Below are 20,516 nucleotides of genomic sequence, written 5' to 3'. Positions count from 1 at the left end.
CAGCCCCGAAGATGGAAGAACTGCTATGAGGTTCCGTTTGAAGGTCTTAGAATTTCTTATCAGGTCCACGTGCTGGTTGGACAGGAACAAAGAGACCATAATTTTCTCTAATCCTCCCTTATAAAGGAGGTTCTTGAGACAATACCCCAGTTGGAAGAAGAAAATAACATGCCACGGGGCCTGTTAGTTGGGCTAGAAATGAGCTTCAGTAATTCAAGCCAGTAAGCTCAACCACAGAGACAAAACCGAGTCAGTGGCTGTTCTTGGGTGGTCAGGGAGAGCAACGATGTTCAGATGCTTATTAAAAGGTAACGGTGCGGTGCTGTTTGCATATGGCACACATATGCACACATAACTGTCCAAACAAAAACTTTCTGAGAACAAGAGCACTATTTATGGTTATGGTATAATGAAAGGAGCTATGAACCTGGATGTGGGCCACCTCAGTCTTTCAGGACCACTAGAGGTGATGGAAAGTACTTACGGGCTAATATAAAATGATGTCTCTCCTGAACAAAGACATTAAATGTCAGCTCCATCTGTTGATTTTCTTTCTATCTGCAGTGAATAAACATTCTCTCTATGTTCATTCTAGAGATTCATCTGTCCCTCTAGACTTCAACTTTTTGTAAACTCCCTGAGTTGGCGCTTTGTCGTACCCAGACATGGACTAATATATACTTGCTCTTCACTTTCTGGGAAAAGTAGTTTATGGAGGTGGTAAAATCTCCATGATGGGGAAACAGAATTGGTTGGGTATGCTTTGTATTTGTGAATGAATTCTGGCATTGAATTTACACTTATGTGACTTTCTGTAAGCTGTTTTAGAAACATTACATTTTTTCTTTCTGTATAATAGTACTTATATGCTCCTTGTAGATAATTAGAAAAATACAAAAGACTGTACTAAAGAAAATGAGATCGTTTGAAAACTCAATACTTAGTGAGAAAACATATTGCAGAAGATGTTGGATTGAATATATATGTATGTATATACACACACACATATATATACATATATATATATATATATATATATATATATATATATATATATGCCTAAGCTACTTAAGATAGCTAAGATTGTGCTGCATATGTATTTTTTCCTTGTATCTAATGTCATATTTTAATTTTGTAATATTCAATTCTGACACCTTATATTTGTTTATTCATGGTTTTATATATATACACATATGTATGTTACAGACAGACACACACTCACATATATCATTGATTTGATCTATGTGACAGTCCTGTGAAATAGACACATTTACCAATCCATTTTACATATGAAGAAACTGGGATAGGAACAGTTTCACGGGCCTCATTTAATGTTTCATTACCCATAATCACATGCGGCATTTGAATCACTGTGGTTCAGGTGCTTAATCTGTAGGCTGTGTTGTCTGCCTCTGGTTACAAAATCAGACTCCCACTGCATTTCTGTCTTAAGTCATGGATTTACACAGAGAAGGAGAGTTTATGCAATAGTTGTGTTGGCTTTTGCTCCCTCAGTTCTTAACAGTACAAACATAGAGACTCTCATCTCTCAGTCCTCATCAGAGAAGTTTTTTTTTTTTTTTTCGAGACAGGGTTTCTCTGTGTATCCCTGGCTGTCCTGGAACTCACCCTGTAGACCAGGCTGGCCTCGAACTCAGAAATCCGCCTGCTTCTGCCTCCCAAGTGCTGGGATTAAAGGTGTGCGCCACCACCGCCCAGCCAGAGAAGCTTTTTATTCAGTACATGTTGACTGTATGGAGACCCACAGCTTGCCAATGTACAGAGAATAAATGCAGAGACTGTGGAGTGTTCATCTCTAAATTTGATAGCTATGCCACAAGTGAGTGTGTGTGTGTAAAGATTACAAGAGCCAGAGGTAATGGACATCTGTAGCAAAACGGTAGTTGCAGGACATGATAGTGCCATTGAGAGCAAGAACTCTTATTAACTGTGGCTGCATGAAGAGGACCTGCCAAGACCAAGATGGCTGAACTCCCAGCATGCATTGGAGGGAGCTCTTGACGTCCCACCTAGCCTTACTGAGGAGCTATTGGCTAAGTGGCTGCTGGAGAATGTGTGTATGTGTGTGTGTGTGTGTGGGGTGGGGGGTGTCAGTTTTCTTTAGGGCTGCAGCCTCTGAGGGGCAACACATGTTCCAGTAAATCTCCATATGCACATGCGCACATTCCAGTATCACTGACGACTTAGTGGGTTTAAGAGCATGTGGAGTTGAGAAAGAATAGTGCTAGGAGACAGAGGAGGAATTGGAGGGGAGGGAAGGTGGTGTGGGTGTGATCAGAAGCATGTACAAAATTCTCAAACAAACAAAGACGGGAGCAAGGATTAGGAAGAGCTTAAATTAAGATACACAAACACTGTAAGTGCTTCCCCTCTAGCTGAGCACAGCGGACTGCTGGACCTGAGAGCTTTTGGTCAAAGACCACATCAGTCTGTACTGACACCCATACACACGAGTAGATCTTCCTGTGAGAGAAACAGCGGCCTGCCGTCCTTCTGTTTCGTGAACCTCACAAAGTACCACTTTTTGATTATACTCAAATGGACATCTGTGTCCCGGAAGTGTGAGAAATGATGGCACAGGAGAACGCTGAGGAGAATAGGGAAGAAAATGGGCGCACAGGTTATGAGGCCAATAGTGATTCACGGAGCGTTTCCCCGACCTCCCGCTCTCCGTAGTACACCTAGGTTGGAGCAACTGTTGCTACACATTTAGTTGGCTTGCCCCCATCTGCATAGGCCTCCGTAACACATCCCTTTTGGTTTATACCAGGAAGTCCAAGCCAGTTCTGGAGTGGTCTGTTTTGAGGCTTCTGGCCCTGTAAGCATGCCCGCTGTCTGCAGAGCCACTTGGGGGCAGCACCTGCTCACTGCCTCTGCAGCTGTGGCCCACCACTGTGGCTTGTCTCCCTACAAGGCCTCTTCATCGTCTAGGAGCTGTAGATCTCAGGGTTGCCAGTGCATATCTCCATTTACCAGTGTTAAACCAAACTGAGCTTCATCTCCCAGAAGACTTCTCTACACTGTCTTTCTTTCACCCTCGAGCACTGGGCAACACTGCCTTATTATAGGGACTAGCTTCTTTGGACTCTGGGTGAGTCTCTCTCTGTTGTTGGAAGACTGTACTATGGTCCGAATCAGAGGCAGGTATCTTGCTGTCTGCCATCTCCTCTTCTCAATTCCATTCCCATCCTCTTATAGACTCTTTCTTCATGAAAGCCAACTCCTGGGGAAGGAGGATGCCAGTCAGCTGCCAATCCAACACTTCTGACAGATGTATTTATTGACTAAACCTGTAAGTGCAGAAACTATCTCCCTACCTAGTCCTTCATTGAAAGTTTTGAGCATCACTCTTTCTCCACATGATTTTCTAAGAGCTGATCTCTGAAAATTACTGTATAACAAAGACAAATCATTTTAAAATTGTGATGGGTATTCTTAGCAAGTTGATCCCAAAGGATGTAGTGATTTAGACTTCAGCAATCAATGACAATTCTTGAACTTGTTCCTTGGCTTGATACATTCTGCACCGCATAAACCTCACCCATCTATATAGACATCATGGTGTGTGTGTGTGTGTGTGTGTGTGTGTGTGTGTGTGTGTCTTCCTCAGTCTTCCTCAGTCTGTCTTGCTAACCGTACTAGAATGAGTAATGCCTCAATCCTTATACATGTGTTTACATATCTGAGAATCAGAACCACCTAACCTTCCAAAAATATGAAAGGACCGTATGCCTGGCATACTTGCTTAGTTGACTATAATTATCATAACTGCAACTGTTGAATGAATGAAAGGCTTTCCCCCCTAAAGACCGACAAGGTCTATCACTGAGGGGTAGGTTAACCTGGAAGTGACTCTAAGTCCAGAGTGCTAGTGATTTAAACTTACAGTTCAGGTTTCTTTTTTCTCCTTAGCAGTGTAAATCAGGGTCATTCAGACCAAGGCTGGTGGGAAATCCTGGCAACCCAGGGTTTTTCATATTCTATTCCCAAGGGCATTTTTCAGAAGTTGCATATGCAATCTCCAAGTGTAGTCTTCTTGCTAGCCTCAGCCTCACAGAAGGTTGAGGAAGACAGTCTTCATTCCAAGTGATCATTTCTTTTTTCAACTAAAAATGAGAAAAGTTAAATAAAGAACAGATAGAAAGGAAAAAATAGAAGTGTCTAATTCTAGAATCATGGGAGTACAAGATGTGATATCTGTTCTCAAATTACTCTTGATTTCCTTTTTTCCTGGAGTGCCTATTATGTAGTAAGCATAGTGGTGTGGACGAGGGCTATTTTTCTCTTTCCTTTAATTATATAGTCTGCTTTCTTTTTGACATTAGATTGTAGTTTCAAGATGCTTAAAATTCATCTTGGACTTCAAATGGCTGTATGTTCCCACAGGCTACTTTCTTTTCTAGCCGCATGTCTCTGTGTGGGGGATCAATTGATCTGAGTGAGAGTAAACACTCTGAGGTAGCTGGGGAGTTATGAACCTGGGAGTTTGCTTCACCATCTTTCTGTGACAAAAGAATAATAATAATAATTTAAAAAAGCACCCAAATCTCAGGAAGAGAAGAAAGAAACCTGGAGATGAGAAATGGGGGACATGTGGTGTCGGTGATAAATGTGTCAGGTATAGTAATCTAACTTTCACCTTCCAAAGCACAGAAGCTAATGTGAGCAGCACCGGGGAAGGGGCTTTAATGGAAAAACACATACCAATCCTATAGACTCAGGATTTCAACCTCAAGTGCACTAGGATTTGAACTCTGGTTCTTACACATCTGTAGCAAGCACAAGTGTTCTTAACCACTGAGCCATCTCTCTAGCCTCCTCTGAGCTTTCAAATGTAACTGGGATTCCACTGAGAAAATTATAATGAGTCATGAATCCTTACACTATCTCATTTAATCCTGGCAGCCTCTTGAATAGACAGAATACTTAGTATTCCTTCCATACAGCCCATCCAATCTTGCTTTGATGCCAACAAACCTGTTTAGAGAGTTCCCACCCTAAATTGAAGAGCCAGCCTACAAATCCCTTACATTCCATGTTCAACCTTCGAATGCTGATTGTTTTAGAGATTCAAGGCCCTGAAAAAAATCTACAAAGGTCCATTGATCTCTACAGGTGCCCCTTACAGCATCTGGTTACGAATGGCCACCACCCCACCTCTCATTTTGGTACTTGACAGTCCGGCTGAACACTGTGTAAGGTATGTGAATTCGATCCACAAAAGTGTAGGGCGAGATTTAATAACAGACTACAAGATTTCTTATTTAAGAAGATACACAAAAAAGAAAAATGCTCAAAACAGCCAAAGATTTATCTACAGTGGATTGATGACTCCCAAACAGGGACAAACAACAAAACATCCAGGATATCTAGGAAAACAAGGGGTTAAAGGCCCTGGGAATTGTCGGTGATGGTCTATGGCATTGCACATTATTGGAAGTCCATTTTATTTCACTTAATCCTCACAATAAGTAGCAAAAAAAGGGATTGAAAACATTCCCCACATTTTATAGTTCACTTGAGAAGGTTAAGAACTTGACTAAGGTCCCCAGACAGAAGGACCAGCCTGAAAATAACACTCAGGTGTCTGACTGTAGGCCAGGGCTCGTTCCATGATGGTGCATCTGGCGCTTCTAAGAGATGGCATCTTATGATGCCCAGCCAATGCCACACAGAGGATGGTTGTTGCTATTCTAAGTCTCAGGTGGGGGTAGCGGCAGCCAGGGGCATGTGTGGGGATGCCATCCTGGATTTGCTGTTCTTTTTTATGCCTGTGCCACTCCAACTGGCATAAGCAAGGCATAGCTGAAGATTAAATGTCCCGAACACTATTAGTCCGTTGGCTGTCTTGACACCTACTTCTAGAATCCTGTCCTGTTTACAGCCCTCTTTAAGTCCTGCTGGTCAAGTTTCAAAAATGCTCACAGAGTATTATCTTTTGTCTTCACTGTAATTCCTCAGAGAGAAAATACCCTCATAAATTTGGGGGAAAAAAAGAAAATCTTTTCAATCCACAGCTCATGTTTCCAAGAAGAAAAAAAAAAAATCCCTTTAGCATCTTATTCCTGCCTTGGGTGACCAGCTTGTCCAAGTCTGCCCATGACAGACATTCCAGACTGAAGGGTCCATGTCCTGTCCTTAATCCAGGGTACACTGGGCAGCCCTGATTTTCTGTACCAGGTCCAAGTTCTCCTTATTTGACCCTGCTGGAATAGAAAGCCTGATAATAGCAAATAGCAGTCCCTAGTTCTTAGCAGAGGGTATGTCAATTAAAAGTTTTAATCAATTAATGGTTTATTTACTTATGGTGTGAGTGTGTGTGTGTGTGTGTGTGTGTGTGTGTGTGAGCACAGATGTTGAAAGCAGAGGACAAATTGTGGGAGTCAGTTCTCTCCATGTGGGTCCCAGGAATAGAACTCAGGTCATCAGGTTTTGAGGCAAGCATGTTTACTGTAGCGCAATCTCACCAGCCTGAAAACAGCATTTTTTTTTATGCTACTCCCTGCCTAGGCATGACGGTATTGATCAGAATGAGTTCTTTCCTTCTCCTTGGAGGGGAGGAATCACACATCTGTGGTTTGATCTACATCTTTTGCTCTGAAGGGCAAGCGTGGAGGTGAGAGGAAGAGGATCTTAGGGCCTGGACTTCTCATAGTGAGATTCCAAGTCTCTTAGGAGTGGAAGAAAGCAGCTGAGACTGGCTGGAGATGAGAGAAAATACACAGTGCCACTTATTTTTGTCAGCGTGAAATTGGGACTGGCCTATTGCCCCCGGGGGAAAACCCTCCATGTTTCCACTGAACATTCTAGAAAAGCCAAGGAGAGAAGGGTAGAAAAATTACCTACAAGGTCAGTCAGTAAGTGAAGTGAAGTAATTAAGAGGATCCAGCACAAACCGGTTCGCTTTTCATTTTTCTTGGCAAACTGTGTTTGACGCCCTTGGCTTGCTTTAACCCTGCCGGTCGCTGCGGGTTAGAGGAAGCTCTGCATTACCAGAGGTCAAAGAGTGTACTGCCATGCCAAGTGTGGCTGTTTTTTTAGGAAGAAGAGTTCGCTGTCCATGGTGAGATGTTTTCTGTCCTGTCAGGGAGCATTTCCCGGCTCCGATTTCACCACTTCAGGGTATGACCATTTGACAATTCCTGGGGGCTGGGGGGTGGAGAGCAATCTAGTAGTGGTTCAGCTTTTACTGTCTCTCAGGGAGTTTGCATCCAGATCTCAGAGGTGAGCTCACTGCTGTGAGTGCCAGGCTTATGTAAACTGCGATTCCGAGGCTGCGCAGAGCTGCGGGGTGGCGGCGCAGTGCAGAGCTCCCAGCACAAGGAGCTGCAGACGCTGCAATGCTGCAGTACAGAGGCTGGGGGAGCCTGACGCAGGCGCCCACCAAGGCAGTGATGGAGCCCAGAGCCCTAATCCCGCAGTGCTCAGGGAAGGGCATGGGGAAGGGAGGTCGGGGTGGGGCGACTGCCTTGTGGGGTTTGCTTGTGACAATTAGTGGGGTGTACATTGTACGAGATGATTGAGGACTCGCTGAGTTCATTCTGCAGAAGGAACTGGGCTAGGTCCTTCTGGGCGCGCTGCTGCCCTCTAGGGCTTTGAGTATAGCGACAAAAAATAGGACAAGTCCATATAATAAAGCTTCAGTTGAACAGGGTACCTGAAGGCCTTGAGGGGAAATGCAAAGCGGTGTGTGTTTGAGGCTTTTCTGTAAATTACCTCTTTCCCCGACTCTGCTTTTCTGTTGGAGAGGAACAATGTGTGGATTTTTTTTTTTTTTCACCTGGTCTCCACAAATCTGATGAAGTTCTCAGTAGGGCAAAGGCTATATCTATCTGTTCACCTCAGCATTAATCCAAATCAATATAGTTGCTCTCTTAATATAACAGAAAAAGGTGGGTTTAAAAAACTTCTTTAATCACAGCCCAGCTTGTTTTGTATTGAGCTAGGGCTTGATTTACCACCCACTGCCTCATCTGTGAAATGACCTTTTATCTTTTTCTGACACTTTTGTTTAAGAACATGGAGCCGAAGTTCTATAGCAAGCAACTACTCATACAGCAGCTGCTAATAATTAAGGGAAATTTTGTGCTGAAACACAATTTTCAACAAGGTAAAATCATGACTCACATACAAATACAACATGACTACATGACAGAGATTTTACATAACCCATTAAATAATAAGAGGATGAGTAGGAGGCCAGATGAGTTCACGTTCAAAGGAGAATAATGAAAAATGCACACACACAATACTCTATAGTGGAATAAAAGACAATGTTGGAGATTGCATTTTTATTTTCACAAAATGAAATCAAATCTGTACCAGACAAAACAGGACAGGCAAACACCATTTATTTTGCTGTAGCCCTGGCTGTCCTGGAACTCATGCTGGCCTCAAACTCAGAGATTCGTTCGCCTGCCTCTGTTCCCTGACTGCCTTAGACCCCAGCTAGAGGAATCAGTGCTAAGCTAATTGGTCACAAAATAGCCTAGCTTTCTCTCCCAAGCATCGCTGAGCCATATGTATTTATCCCAACATATCTACCAAGTTTCCATCTTGAAGATCCTGAACTGTACTCAGACCAACATAATATCTGTGTCCCCTCTGTGGTCTTTGTCAGGGAATGGCAGAAGATTGCGGCTTTGTGTACCACTTTGACAATAATTATAACCACTAGAGATGCTGAGAATTAGACCAATTAAGACCCCTGGGAAAGTTTTCTCCTATCTTTTTAAAAAACCAAGCCACAGCCAATTGAGTGTCACTTACAGACTGATGGGCATGATGGCGTTCAAACAATCAGTGAGCAAACTTCCTGTTTTGAGACAAGGCAGGCTAGTTTCTCAGTCACCACTGGGAGGACTGGAGGGGTGGGAGGTGGGCAGACTGGGCTCCTGGGTTCCAGCACTGAGAGGTGTGATGGGCTTGAGGGAGGCCAGGGAGGCATAAAGGAAATCACAGTGGGATAAACCAGATATGATTTATGCATGGACAGGCAAGGAGATCTCTTTTCCCTGCTTGGGTCACACAATTAAATCTAATTAATGGAAACTGGTCATAGAGGGAGGAGTTCAGAGTCTATTTTCGGTTGTCATTATCCAAAGGCAGCAATCAAAATGCAGATGAGCTATCTCTGTCTCACCCTAGGAGAGAAACAGGCTTCTTGCTAATGAAGGGAAAATTGTAAATGAATGCTTATCATGCCTTCCCTGTCCGCCGTGGCTTCTTGAGGTTGGCAGTACCGGTAGAGAAGGCTGACAGACATTTCGTGTTCTGAAACTGTACCTTCTTCCAAGAGAGTCCTAATGCTGCCCTAATGCTGTCTTCTCATGCTGCAGGGAGAGAGGCAGGGGGTGGAGGACTCTTTCTCAAGCCTTTGGCCCTAACGTGGGCAAAGATGAAGAGCTAAGTGGCTTTTTCAGAGTACGCCCTGCGGGGGCGGTGGGGAGTGGGGGAGGGGTTGTGTTCTCGAACCAGAAAGGGCGCCTCGGGGCATACAGTTTGGCAGCCTTGGCGATCCATTTTCATTCTGACCTTCAGCCTCAATAATTAGAGCCATCTTATCTAACTAAACAAGAAAGATCTGGGGCAGTGTGGGACCGAATTAGAAATAACCCACCCGGAGATCCGAAGTCACCCCAATGAGGACAGCACTGAGCTGTAGCCCAGTGGAGAAGGCTAACTTGCTGGAGGCAGACAGAGGCATCCTGAGCTGCGTGCTTGTTTGTTTTCTACACAGAAAAATGGCTCCCAAAAAACACTCTGACAAACAAATCACGCCTGGATGAAATTGAAGCTCGCTCCTTCCCAGCAGGGACGATAAATTAACCCGCAGCTGGGGGCAGTTGTGGGTTTACCGCTCAGACTTCATCCAGTCTCTCCCGGGAGAGTCTCCCTCACCCTTGCTTGCCAACACTGCTATATTTAGCTCGTCCAGCATGTGCATTGTCTATATTTAGTGCCTAAAAGTCAGAGTTCAGTGCACAATTCATCAAGCTATCAGTCATCCCTCCATTCCATTCATACATGTAGAAAAATCCTTCCAAGAGACTGTCTTGCTCTCCACTACGGGGTGGGGGGTGCAGGCCGTTGGAAGCCATTCTAAGAATGAAGGATTGAACCCATATGCCAGAGGGGGTTTCCTGCTGTCTCTGGCATGCTATGCATGCCTGACAGTGCCAGACCCTGAGTGGAGAGCCAGGGCATGGGTGTGGCTCCAGAGGGCAGAGGGAGGACGGGAAGGCAGGTGGAAAGGCCCAGGAACGGGACAGCAGATTCTGCCTTGCTCATGTGGTCCCCAGTGATATTGAAGGAAATTGGTCATTGCTCATTAAGTCTTCTACTGGAGTTGGGGTGGGGAGGCCCACATTTTCTTACACCTCTGGAATAGCTCAGGAGAAAGCTGACTGAGTCTACGAAAAAGTAGAGTAATAGCACACTAGCAATAGACGGGGCCAAAACGAAACCCGCCATTCAACTAAGCAGTAGGTGTGACTGCCACTGAGAGAAGCCATGGGAAGGTAGCTGTCTTTGACTATTCAAACCATCAGAGCCAGGACCTCCTTTGGGTTGGCTATAGTAGGAACATGACAGGATGGGGGAATTTCTGAGGATAACAGACAGAATAATGGGACTTCTTCACCTTTGGGTTCCAAGCACCCAGCTCACAACTGCCTGTGACTCCAGATCTAGGGGGTCTGATGCCTTCTCTTGGCCTCAATTATGTAGAGAGAGAGAGAGAGAGAGAGAGAGAGAGAGAGAGAGAGAGAGAGAGAGAGAGAGAGAGAGAGAGAAAGAGAAGAGAGTACACAGTTCCTCATCCCATTCCTCTTCCCCCTGTCTCCAAGAGGATGTCCACCACCCCTCCCCAAATCAGGGACAGAGTTACTGTTCTAGAGAATTTATGGCATGTGGCTATAGTGCATAAGTACCACTCGGCAGACAGGAGTTTTGAGTGCCTATAACCTGATATTTACATGATGAAGCTTCTAGTACCTTCTGAATGGCCAGAACAAGATGACGTTGTTTCTTATCATTAAATGTTAACAAATGTTGTAGTATCAAGATGGTTATTTATAAAAATGTATATACTGATGTTTACTTACTTTTAAGGAATAAGTTTAAACTAACTGTTAGGCTGCATCATTCAAACAAAGACAATGGAGCTTGGCACAGACATGAAGAACAGGGCATGCAGTGCATCCAGTGCACTTCCTGTTGTGTTTTATAAAAAGATAAAGAAAGAAGAAATATGTCTGGTGTAGGCACGGTGTGGGGTAAGGAAGTGCCTCTGTGGGTCCATGCTGAGGCGTCCCTTCCCCCTCTGAGGTACCAGCCACAGGACGATGACGATGATGATGACAGTATAGTATAGACTAGAGTTTATTCAGGGAAGGGAGTTGAGAGGGTGGTAGAGACAGAGAAAGGCAGACAGAGAGAGAGAGAGAGAGAGAGAGAGAGAGAGAGAGAGAGAGAGAGAGAGAGAGAGAGAGGCAGTCTGACCATGAGCACTTGGAGAGAGAAGGAGGAGGGGAGTGGGAAGAAGGTAAGGGAGCTGAAGCAAGAGGAGAGAGCGAGAGCAAGAGAGCAGGAGAGTGAGGAGGGGACAAGCAGCCCCTTTTATAGTAAGTCAGGCACACCTGGCTGTTGCCAGGTAACTGTAGGGGCGGGGCCTAGACTGAATGCCAACACTTCCTTTCTGAGGTTGAGCTACAGTTCAACTTGTGACTGCATCCTCTCACTCTTTAGATCTCACTTTTCCTGTCTAAAAAAGCACCTCAGTGTTGCTCATTTTAAAACATGAACTGTGGATGTAAGAGAAAACCTGTACCCATTATTGACCCAACAAAAAGCCCCCTAAAGTACGTATCGAACTCTGAATTCTTCTTTGAAGAATTAGGGATGTTTCAAGGAAGGAGGGATGAACAGTAAAGAGGACAGCACGTGCTCCTGCATTCATTGTGCTATGCAGTACAAAATAAGAGTCTCGTAAGATAGAGATGGGATAAAGCGAGCAGCGTGAGATCAAGTCAGACATAGTCACACCAGACAGACGCTTGTGGGTTAGTCTTCCTTGGGAGTTTGAGTTTTATCCTAAAGGCTGTAAGAACCTGGCAAGGACTGAAATCGGAGCATTAGAAGCAGGGTAGTCGTGGGAAGATTGAGGATTACACTGGAAGTTGAACCCTGGGGGAGATATTAGTGATCCAGTGGGGAAGTACTTCGAGACCACGCAGGGCTGGGGTGTGAGCAAGAGAAATAAAGGAACAATAATCCACAGATCCTGACGATGTAACTGCTCAACTAGACAGGACAGTTGTTGAGAGAGAATAAGCAAGGAGAATCTCAAAGGCTTTGGATCTAAAAGACTGGATGAAGACTACTCAATTTGTCAAGCTGTCTTCTATGGACCTCGGACATGTAACATGTACCTGATGTAGAACATCTGGAGGAAAACATTCACCTGCTTATGGCTCCTTATGCTCTGATTAGGTTGTTAGATTTCCATTTGATTGTCCTCCTAGTGACATGGAAAACATATGTGTCTTGGAGCAGAGAAGTAATACAACCTACTGACACCTTGGAAGATCGCTATGGCTAACGAGTAGCTAACGTGATAAATGAGCAAGGATGGAAGAAAGAAGGTCAGTGTTTGTCTTTTAAACAACAGGAGAGATCTTAGAGGCTTTGTGATGGTTAGGTACGGGCATGGACTGATTATATGTGTGTGACTAAGAATACATGTGCATCTATGTAATGGCGAAAGCACCATGATTTAGCCTTGTGCAATGAGCCTGCAGCATACTCATTTGAATTCTATTGTTATCTAGTTAGTACTTGGGCATGCTTAAGTATCTGTTTCACAGCTGAAAATATTGATTATTTTGTTCCTCATTTTTCAGTAAAACATTGTAAACACGGCCTTGTAATTCTCAAAAATGGCCCCTGTAGGTTTTGGAAATCACTCTTTTAGAAATGTTGATAATTCTTACTGCACTGGAGACCCCATATTAAATTAAAATACATACTTCATAGTCATGATATTGAAAAACATATTTAATAAAGGAAAATATATCTAGAATTGAATTATGTTTTGATTAAAATAATGTTTGCTAAGAGTTCACTGTAGATTCTAAAGACAGTGGGTTACTCAATAAATACAATCAATATCAGAGAAATTTCAAAATCATATATTTATTATCTTTGGAATCTTTATGATGAATCACCCATAGTCCCTCAATCTTTTCTTCCTTTCTGGCTCATTAAAATGCATGCCCTGCCTCTGTCTGAAGCTGTCTGTCTTAGCTGAGCCTCCAAGTCTTGAGGTTGAACAATAATTCCCTATATTCTATCATCCACCTCACAGCTTATCTTTCACAGGAAGAATTCTCACTTGCTTTGTATCTTGTGAATGGATCCCCTGGCAGCCCTAAGCAGCTGTCATAGCTAACCTGTTCTTAAATTTCTGATTATGGCCACATTTCTTGAAATGATAAACTGCCTCCCTTTGATGACCTTAGATTAACTCTTCAATACTTAAGATTTCTGGTCCCACCACCTCTCCCAATTTATGCTTATCATGGGTATATCCACTTTTGCCTGTTCACGTGTAGTGAAGAACATGGGATTTTCTCTGAGATGGGAAGCTATTGAGGGCTTAAAACCAGGAATGCCATGATGTTACTTAAGGTTACTCTGAAAGCCCTGAGTGGGTGCAAGCAAGAGGCCAGCAAGGATGCTCTAAAATAGTATTGGTAGGATCATGGCAGCTCAGACTGAGGTGATGAAGGTGGTGAGAAGTGATTAGGTTTGTGGGATGCTTTGAAGATCAGCTGATGGGATTCGCTAGTGGAGTAGAGATTGAGTGTGAAAGAGGAGACAAGGGTGATGGCTAAATCCAAACAAGGGAGAAAAGCAATGTATAGCATTCTTTTGTGCCAGAAACCAAAACCAAAACCAAAACCAAAACCAAAACCAAAACCAAAACCAAAACTTGAAACCAAACTCCAAGATTATGTTGCTGACCTATCACAAATAGTAAGTGTTAGCATTTGTCTAAGCTCTGCCCTACAGTTACCTGGCAACAGCCAGGTGTGCCTGACTCACTATAAAAGGGGCTGCTTGCCCCCTCCACTCTCTCTTGCTCCTGCTTTCTTGCTCCTTCTCTGTCCTCTCACTCTTTCCCCCTCTCCCCATTCCTCTCTCTCCATGTGCTCATGGCCGACCTCTACTTCTCTTCTCTCTCTCTCTCTCTCTCTCTCCTACCCTCTTAATTCCACGCTCCATGCTCTGAATAAACTCTATTCTATTCTATACTATACCATCTGTGGCTGGTCCCTCAGGGGGGAGGGATGCCTCATCATGGACCCTCAGAGGCACCCTGTGTGACATGTGATGAATGAAGGAATAGCATGGCCAGACTTACATTTTAGAAGGTCATTCTGACTGCTGTCCATTAAATGGACCGTGAATGAGGTTAAAAGGAAAGAGGTGAGCAAGATGGCCTTAAAGTAACATAGGAAAGAGATAGTGGTAGTGGAACTAAGGCCATAGGAGTAAAAATAGCAAGATGTGGTCATGTTCTGGAAGCTGGAGAGAGAATCCCTGCTGCTATGGAGAGAAGGGGGAGATGAGAAGCCATGAATTATCCTAAAGTTCTAACTTGAGCAGCTGGAAGAATGGAGCTATAACCCACTGGGATCGAAGTGTCTGTAAATGGAGCAGATTTGAGGGCCACAGACTAAGAATTCATTATTTTTGGTATGGTAAATCTGAAAGAGTAATTAATGTGGTTGTTTTGCAGAGGTGGCATCTGTGCCCATGGGTATATCACCGAAGTGAGGTGGAGACAGCAGGGGACAGGAGGACATGTGATGTCACATGAGATCTCTCAGCCAACCCAGCACCTAGCCAAGCCACTTTACTTCAAAGAACCTTTCTTATTGTTTTAAAGATAAGCAAGATAGGGTCTTACTATGTAACCCAAGTTGGCTTTGAACACTGGATCCCCTTATCTCAGGCTCCTGAGAGCTGAAATTACAGGCATGTGCTGAAGACCCCCATACTCGAGAGACCTTTCCTCAAGAAATCATGACCACCCAAAGATCACAAGAAACCATACCTGGATGCAACCAGCCGAGGCTTTATTAGGGAAGTTGGCCAGCCAGGGTCAAACCACGAGCTCTCTCAAGAGCAGAGTTTGATCTCAAGTGGCGGGCTAAGGGGTCTTTTATAGCATGGAGTGGGGAAAGGAAGGCATTTTCGCGTGGTTACACATGAATGGTTGTATTTTCACGCAGTTACACATGATTGGTTGTTTTACAAATTCTGAACATAGCACTGGGAAGACCAAGGGAGGGGTAACCAAGAACAGTGGAATATTTCAGAGGAATCTAGCCCAAATGATCCAGAGTCATGTGAAAATCACTCTGCACATTCATTCTTCTCAAAAATGTGGTTTTACCATGTCACTGCCCTATCCTGTCATTTACCAACTATTTATTGGCTATTTCTCACTTGTTTCAACTGTAGAGCCACAGCCCTGTCATCGTGTTTCGCCACCTGAATGACTTTCAGCCAGTTCCTGAAACTGGCCTGGCTTGCTTCAGAGAAAATTTTTCATGTCCCTAAAAGAACTTAAAAAGCATCTATATATGTATATATTCTATAAATGATTTTTATAATTTTTCATTCTTCAGTGCCACCATGCTTAGCTAGAACCTTGCTTTCTTGATGTATGAAATAGGTAAAATAGTGTCTTATCCTTGACATTGTAGCTGAGGTTAAATAGAGCAATGTGTGCTGTGCGCCTTGGATGGTGTTTAGGACCATGTATCTGCTTGCAGGAAGGCTGATGGTGATAGATACTTTTCATCCTGAAAGTGGAGAAATCTTCACTGTTCTCCATGTTTTGAAGTCCTCTTTATCTGGGTAGGACCAGTTTGCCCATAGCCCCTGCAGCTTCCATTCCAGATCATTCCAGTTCCTTCTTCTCCATGTCTGTGATACTTTGCCCATGCTTCTGCTCCTTCACTTCTGCCTCAATTAAATTTTTTTCTTGCATATCTGTGCCTTGAGCTAGAGTTAAGGTTTTAATACATCTATCAATCTCATAGAACAAAATGGTTGTAGTGAGCACCCCACTCATGGTTTTAGAATTGAGAATTCCTTCCTATTTTCACAGCAGAGAAAGCAGGCTCTCATTTATCTCGTCCTCTCAATCGTATCTATCAGGATGCTGGGTTAACATACATTAGAGACTCTGTTATGGATAGAACTCTGCTAGATTCCTGTTTCTGCAAGTGGCATAGCATATATTAGGTGCAGCTAAGATGAACTTATCTATTATTGTCTCTGAAGATGTCACCATCATCATTAACACAGAGACTCTGTCTCCTCTGCTTATAGTCTAGGGAGACAAGAAACACATACAGAAAATGACATCTGATGTTACAAGACTGATGATATTTAGCAACCCGCACTTAATTTCACCGCACAAGGTTGGCATACTCAGATCCAATAAAAACTTCAGAACATCATCTGGGCATGGTGAAAGGGAGTCGGCTGTGTCTAAGAAACCTTACACTGTTTCCTGTACCAGGTGATCAAAGTAAGGAGCAGCTAAGTGCCCCTCCAAGGAATGAAAACAATGAGTGCTGCTTCCTTCCTGAGGTAGGGTAGCGTGTTTCTGAAACTCCGAGGACAAGTGCCAGTCCAGTATTTCAGACTTGGTGCAGGAAATGACCATGACAGGGAGGGCCAGCCTCTGGTACTTAGGCTGTTCCTGTGTTTTTGTTTGCTAGCAGAAGAGACTCTTGTTATCCATGTCCAAGAAGAGAAGAATAGAAGCTGGGCATACATGTGGCATCCTGCTGTAATGGAAAGAGACGTGTGTTCAATCCCAGGCTTTCACACGCACCAGCTCTGTGGCTTTTCCCAGTTAATCTCTGACCAGTAGTCTCTTAATGATGGTCAGGAGGACTGGAGATGATGTAACTTACTGACTGCGTATTTACTTACTGGCAACACCATTAAGTACTGCTCAGCCATACAAAACAGACCACAATAAAAAAAAAAATAACTAAACCTTACCCAGGGCCCTTTTGATTAAAATGTTGCAATCATATCTAGTTTTGAGCATTGGCCTCTCAGGATGATTCTTTGCCTGCATTAAATCTTATAAATTGGTAATTTTGCCTTCCTTTTGTTCTAAGTCTGCTGGTTGTATCTGAAACCTCAGTTTAGAAGGTTCTGGAACTCATCCTTAGGGAAGAGCTGGGACCTGGGGAGACTACGTTATCCACTCGTTTCTACTGTGGAGCAAACTAATCAAGGACATACGTCCCAGATAGTGGGTTAGTGATGTCATCCGCCTTCAGAAAAAATAACTTACTAATGTCTCGGTGACTCACACTGTGTGACTCTCCAGGCATTTGCTGGAGGATAAGTATAGGAACAGATGAACAAGAATATGCAGAGAGGTGACAGAGACTGAGACAAAAAAGCATTTTAAATGGGGCAGTGGCTTTGAGAGAGAAACACAGAGGTCAGCTATGCTGAAGATAGAAGAGAGAGGGACTGGATGAGAGCTAGACAAGAGCAAGGGAAAGTAAAGAGATCTATTCAGAAAGGGGGAGGTGGTGCATTAAACGAGAAAAGAAAACGTGACCAGGGGAAAAGAGAAAAGATGTCATTATTTGTCATTGCATGTCATTATGTGTCATTATACTATCAAAACCTGAGTTACAGGAATGACCAATTAAAGGAAGTTAAACTTGCTGAGTGTTATCTTCAGGTCAGAGCAGTCCCAGAAGGAAGATGGTTAGAAATATCTGATTTAGGGATGAGAGGTTTTATGAAGCTGGTGAAATACATGGGGGTTGGGGGAAGAATAAGTTTAAATTTCAACTGTTATGCATAGGTCACCTAAAATTGATCTATAGATTGTGTCTTAGGAGGCTTTGCTTTGTGCAGGCATAGGTATTCATCTGAGAGAGCGATGAGCAGAATATTGTACCTACTCTGGTGGGTTTGAGATTAAAAGAATCTAGTTTTCACATCTCTATTTCATGGATGTCATTTTTTAAGTCTGACTGAGGTAATGTTCATTTAGATGATATTCTGACTTTTTTGATATCAGGAATTATTGTTGGAAGTATAAACATATATAACAAACATAAAGATACACATGCATGCAGGCTTATACACAAACACATGCCTACTGTGGTGGGGCATGCTTTTAATTCCATCTCTTGGGAATTCAAGGCCAGTCTCTGGTCTACATAGTGAGCCATCCAGAGCTACACAGTGAGATGCTGTCTCAAAACAAACAATTCCTGAATCCTGCACACACAAAATATACACATGCATACAAACAATACATTCATACACACACAAACACATGCATGTACACACAAACACACACATACATAACCACACACAAAAGTACACATATGCATACACACAGAAATGCATGAACACACACAAATGTATATGTATACACACAAACACATGTATACACACAAACACCCACAAATACATATTCATGAATACATGCAAAATCATAACCAATAAATGCCCAACACAAACAGACATAAGCACAAACAAGGACACACACACAAACACACATGAAGACCAGCAGAAAAGGACATACTAGCACACAAACACAATTGCATGCACATAATAAACACACACATAAACACATGTACAAACACTTGTACACACAAAGCACATGTACACACAAACATGCATGCAAACACACACCAACACACATGGAAAAACATGGGAATTCCTATACAAGTACACAAACATACATGCATATACATAAAAGAGGCACATATGCACACACAAAGACAAATGCACACACACACAAATGCACATGTACACACCCTCATACAAATATATATATGGAGAAGCTTAAACACAAGCAGGAACATGCAAATGCATACACATATCACATACTCAAAGACATACATAAATGCATAAACATGCACATACAAGTACATGTGTCTATATAGACAACAGACATATGCACAGACACACACATAGACAAATATAGACAAGCATGTACACACATATGCACAAACACACATAAAAACATACACAAAGGCATTCAGTCACACAAGCTTGTAATCACAGAAACATGCATAGACGTGCTGACATAGACATACACATTCACTGACACTTCTACACAAAAACATGCACACACCAAATATACACATAGTTACATATGCAAACACATGTATACACATAAAGAAGCAGACACATGCATACACATCCACAGTCACAAACACATATGTACATTCATGCATGAACACACTAATAAAGTCACACTCATAACATACAAAACACCACAACCACACAAATAGCACACATGCATGTATATACAGAAACACATTCAATAAACACTCCTGCACATAGGACCTCACATTTACATATGTGCACACACAAACACATATATACAAACATATACACATAAACCACACATGCCTTTAATCCCAGCACTTGGGAGGCAGAGGCAGGCGGATTTCTGAGTTCGAGGCTAGCCTGGTCTACAGAGTGAGTTCCAGGACAACAAGAGCTACACAGAGAAACTTTGTTTCCAAAAACCAAAAACCAAAAAAAAAAAAAAAAAAAAGTCAATTTAGTTACCCATGATTATTTGTTCACCTCCCTGAGTCTGAGCTGGGCTCTGAAGAACCAGGGTGTCTCTGCGTCTCTGAACTGACGGAGAGCCTGGGGCATACATAACACTGGAGCTTTTGCCATGTCTATCCTGTCACATTGTCAGCCAGTGATTCAAAACAATCATATCACAGTCCTGGGGCACGAGAACCACCCAGTTGGAGGAAACTAGCCGGCTTCTTATGTGCTTTGAGAGGACTCAACGGCAGTGGAAAGTACACTGTGGTGCGTCTGGCCATCATGGCGGCTGGTAGAGAATCTGACTTTTGGTATAATAGTCATCTTTCATATCCATGACAACTAGGCCCTCTCAACTCATCGTGGAAAACCTAACCATTTGACACATAAATAAATCATCCATGGTCTCCTGAATGACACCCAGGAAAGGAAAGAGATGGACTATTCCAGACACCATCTTCATAGATGTTTCAGAAGAAATAAGTCAGTTTTAATTTCTCTTTAAAAGCAACCTCAGCAGCTTATCACTGTATAGTACTTGAAGAACAGAAATAAAGATGGGCTGGTTTTTGGAGTCTTTCTTCTAGAAGAAAACAGATTAAACTGGGGAGCCATTTGCTCAGAATAAAATTTTGTCTCTGATAGACTTTGACTGTTTGGCATTATACAAAATTAATATGAATCCCTTAGAAGCAATCATTCCTTTTAAAATTTGAAGGAAAAAAAAGAAACCCTTAATATTGGAGTCTCTTACATTGGAAAAAATTCACTGAGCATCTGTCAGCAGGCGCTGTGTTGAGATTCGTTTCTCCTTGAATTCCTCACCTATTAGGAAGTAGGATGCGCACTGCTTG

At 43.0% G+C, this 20,516-nt stretch overlaps 1 long non-coding RNA gene across 1 annotated transcript; it reads left to right on the top strand.

Moving 5' to 3' along the window:
* Positions 1–7,019: 7,019 nt before the first annotated feature.
* LOC143443718 (uncharacterized) lies at positions 7,020–18,165 on the top strand. The gene is made up of 3 exons (XR_013112924.1): positions 7,020–7,143; positions 12,546–12,665; positions 14,825–18,165. It is a non-coding gene; the product is annotated as an uncharacterized LOC143443718 (long non-coding RNA).
* The last annotated feature ends 2,351 nt before the right edge of the window (positions 18,166–20,516 follow it).

The sequence above is a fragment of the Arvicanthis niloticus genome, chromosome 10, assembly GCF_011762505.2.
Source record: "Arvicanthis niloticus isolate mArvNil1 chromosome 10, mArvNil1.pat.X, whole genome shotgun sequence".
NCBI lineage: Eukaryota > Metazoa > Chordata > Mammalia > Rodentia > Muridae > Arvicanthis > Arvicanthis niloticus.
This window is presented reverse-complemented; position numbering and strand designations above follow the sequence as displayed.